Source organism: Rhopalosiphum maidis, chromosome 1 (assembly GCF_003676215.2).
Source record: "Rhopalosiphum maidis isolate BTI-1 chromosome 1, ASM367621v3, whole genome shotgun sequence".
Lineage (NCBI taxonomy): Eukaryota > Metazoa > Arthropoda > Insecta > Hemiptera > Aphididae > Rhopalosiphum > Rhopalosiphum maidis.
Genome location: NC_040877.1, coordinates 1,897,184 through 1,901,209, shown reverse-complemented (window position 1 = coordinate 1,901,209; position 4,026 = coordinate 1,897,184). Strand labels below are relative to the sequence as shown.

At 22.5% G+C, this 4,026-nt stretch overlaps 1 long non-coding RNA gene across 1 annotated transcript; it reads left to right on the top strand.

Moving 5' to 3' along the window:
* The first annotated feature begins 1,666 nt into the window (after window positions 1-1,666).
* LOC113549818 lies at window positions 1,667-4,026 on the top strand. Its single transcript, XR_003404969.2, has 6 exons — window positions 1,667-1,803; window positions 1,873-2,070; window positions 2,283-2,397; window positions 2,503-2,965; window positions 3,582-3,832; window positions 3,914-4,026. It is a non-coding gene; the product is annotated as an uncharacterized LOC113549818 (long non-coding RNA).

Below are 4,026 nucleotides of genomic sequence, written 5' to 3'. Positions count from 1 at the left end.
AACAACGATATTTAGGCGGCAAGTGTATTAGTCCGGTTAGTAAAACTTACACCGCAACCGCGGTACGCCAAACACTTGTGCGCCGAATATTTAATTTCTTATCGATCATTATATCATGTTATAGAAACCGCAATATATATCTATTATAATCATAATCTATTGATAAAAAAAAATAAAACCTCTAATTAAGTGATCTTTCGATTTTTAGAATAGAAAAAAATAATTCATATAAAATTATTTTGGTAAATTTATCTTACCAGTGAAATTTATCATGGTAAATTTACTATTCATATCAGTCACATCTCTAATAAAAAATAAAATAATTAACATTTTATTTCAATATAATATAGTATATTAAAGTAAAGTTATTAGTTACACCATTTATACCTTATACTTGATGTAATTATAAGTTTCTTATCTAGTATTATTACCATTAAAATCATCTCCCCATTTGTTATTAATGTTCACTGCAGATACACATTATCAGAGATGAGTTACATTTTAATACCTAGTTACTGTACGTATATCACTTAATAAATTAATAGACTATATTTAATATCAAATTCATCTATTTTATAATATGATTCCAAATTATTTTCATATAGGTCATTCTTTCCTAATTTTTAAATATCATAGTAAAATATACTGTTACATAAAATTTTGAAGACACTGTATATAACAGCATATATTATATTTTTAAAAATTCAATATGTAATTTGACACGGTTGTACCAAATTGATATAAACTAACTTAAAGTATCAACAATATTTGTATTTCAGCTGTCATATGGACTATGCAAAACAGCTTATTGATTATTATGTTAAACAATTTGAAGTATTATATGGTAAACTCTATGTGACACATAATATTAACAGGCTTTTACATATATGTGATGATAATGAATTATATGGGCCGCTTGATAACAGTAGTACATTTAATTTTGAAAACTACATTAAGGAGTTATTACTGAGAAAACATGAAAAACCTTTACATCAAATAATAAATCGAAGTATTGAAATACATAATAATTATACTACTGGAGGATTTGATGGTGAAATGAAAAACTTATCTATTAATATTAACCAAAATTATGTTAAACCACTGTTAAAACAACAACACACAAATGGTCCTACTATCGAAATGATTACAGGACTTCAATATAATGTTTTAAGCTTTAATAACAATAATATTAAAATAAAATATGAAAAAGATAGTTATATTCTAACTAAAGACTAACAAATTGTGAAATGTTTAAATATTATAACACAAAATATAGTGAGACTGTTATTATTGGAAATCATTTTAAATTTAAATCAGCATTTTTTGATGATCCAATTAATTCTACTATATTTGATATAGTTATAGTAAAAAATATAGAAAAAAAAATTAATTATTGACCAATCATAAGTATAAAAAAAAATTATGATGTTTAACCATAATAATTGGCAGCTTCTAGCTATGCCCATTATTCATACATCCAATTCGATATAACAGATAATTTTGTCTCAATGCCCATTCAAGTTAGATAACGAGTCATTATTAATGACCAAATAAACTTTTATATAATATACTTATCATAAAAAGTTAAAATGTTTCGCTCAAATCTAACATATTGTACATCCATCATAATTTATTCATCTTTATATTTATTTCAGCTGATGGCTTTCTAGAATGTTGTACATTTTTTAAATATTATGACAGTGTTGAGGCAGTACCACATATATAGTTTAAAAACAACAAATACGCTTGGCCTAAAAATCCAAAACTTTTATTCAGCCAGAAAATTTAAAGACAAAAGTTATGGTATTATATAATTTTTAATGTTAAATTTATTTTGATTTTTATAATTAATTCTTAAAACATTTTAACAAGTTTTTCAGAACCTAGATCAAAGTCAATTATAGCAGAACATAAGTCTGATTTATGTACCACAGAAGATGATTAAGTCAAACATAAATGTTTAAGAAGACAAAAATTTTCAAGTGTATCTCCAAACTTAAAAAAAAATAATATCTAATTCATCACATAGCATAACAAATACCTTTCCACCAAGATACAAAGTGGTAAAAGGTACATAGAGAATTACTATTTGTATATTTAATTGTGTGATTTAAAAACTAAACCTATTAATAATTATTTAATAGGTTTTATATGCGCTTCACATCACTTTTTATTAAAATTTATGATCCATTTTTTCTAATATTCTATACCTATTATGTATTAGGTTGTTATTATCATTTTTTATTATTGCCTTAATAAATATATAATACAATTTTTTTTAGAACCTACTCTAAAAAAAATCACATCATAAATCTAAAGATTATGTAATTAGTTATGAAGATAATTCTGACAAAGATACGCATTGGAAACCTAAAACTAACTTCATGTTTGATAAAAGTAATTTGAATAATTTATTATAGTTAATAAACATTGATGTATTTTAAATCTATATTTTAAAATATTATTGATTAGTAAATATATAATATGTTATGTAATTTTTAGTCTCTGATAACAATGATAGCGACGATGATTCAGATGGAATAAAGTACTTATCTCCAGGGGAAAAAAAATTGGTCCTAGTAGTAGTTCAAAATATATTCTTCTGCGAGTAACAATTTTAACATTTTAGCTGATACAAATCAAATAAACTCAAATAATCATGAAATTAAATTCATCAATTCTCCTATTGGAAAATGGAGTATAGAAAAGAATGACGATACATACAACTATGATTTATGAAAAAAGTATTGATGGTAATAATGTATGTATAAAAAGAGTACTATTTGCAAATGATGGATACAAGAAAAATAAAAATCAGGCATAAATTTAAAATTAAATTGTTACTTTTTCACTATTTAAACATTTAAATTGTTAGATTCTACAAGCAACTTGATGAAACCAAAATGTGGTCCAAAAAACAATGTCACTAATGATAATAATGTACGTCATATAAAAGAAATAGATAGTAAGTTTATAATTAGTTATTTATTAAATTTATATAAATATTTATTATTTTATTAATTTAATATGCAATACATTACAATAAAATAATATTATAATTTTCTTGTTATATATCATTAGATTAAAATCGTATAATTTAAACTATATACTAAATGTGTTAGATATAAAATAACTAAGCAACCAAATTATTTTATTTATGATTCCCCATAATATGATGGGTATGCATTATATTTTACATATTTTCAATGATAACTGTAATACATATTTTTAAAATACATATCTAATAAATATCATTAAATATCTTCAATACATAGTTTATTATAATTCAAATTTCACAAGTAAATAGATTGACAACTGAATCAATTATTCATTTTACATGTGAAGGAAAAATATTGAATAGCATGCTACTATACTGGAAGGAGTCCATTTTATGTTATATTTTCATGTTTTTAAACTGTTATTTAAAAATTATTGTAATTATTAATTTTTGAAAAGATTTTTATGGACTTCTAAATTATTTAGCTTTTATTATAGTCCAAATAACTCCCTAATCCCTATATATTAGTAATCATAATCTTAAAAATATAATACTTTAATATTTGTCAAATTTAATGTTTCAGATGATTTTCAAACATTTGTCATACACAATTTAATAAATTTGAAATATGAAATTGGTTTAAAGAGTACCCGGGTCAGATCAAATTATTCAAACATTGAAATTTTAATGAATATCAGTAATAAAAATGTTAATTCATCATCATCATGTAATGATGAATTCATTCAATATTGATCAATTATTGCCAGTTAAAAGTGAGAGTGAATTAAAGGATTTGAAGATAATCTCCAAATTGATGATTTTAAAACATCATTGGTATACTTAGATAATTTTTTTATTAAAAACCTTTTTTTAATATTAATTTTTAAAAATACCAATGAAATTTGTTTTTTATAGATTACTAAATTGTCTGTTTTAATTAATAACAATGACTTAGGCAACATTACTTGAATTGTTGGATGTATGTTTGATGATAACATTTTGTCATATTATTCATTATTTGGGTTCAG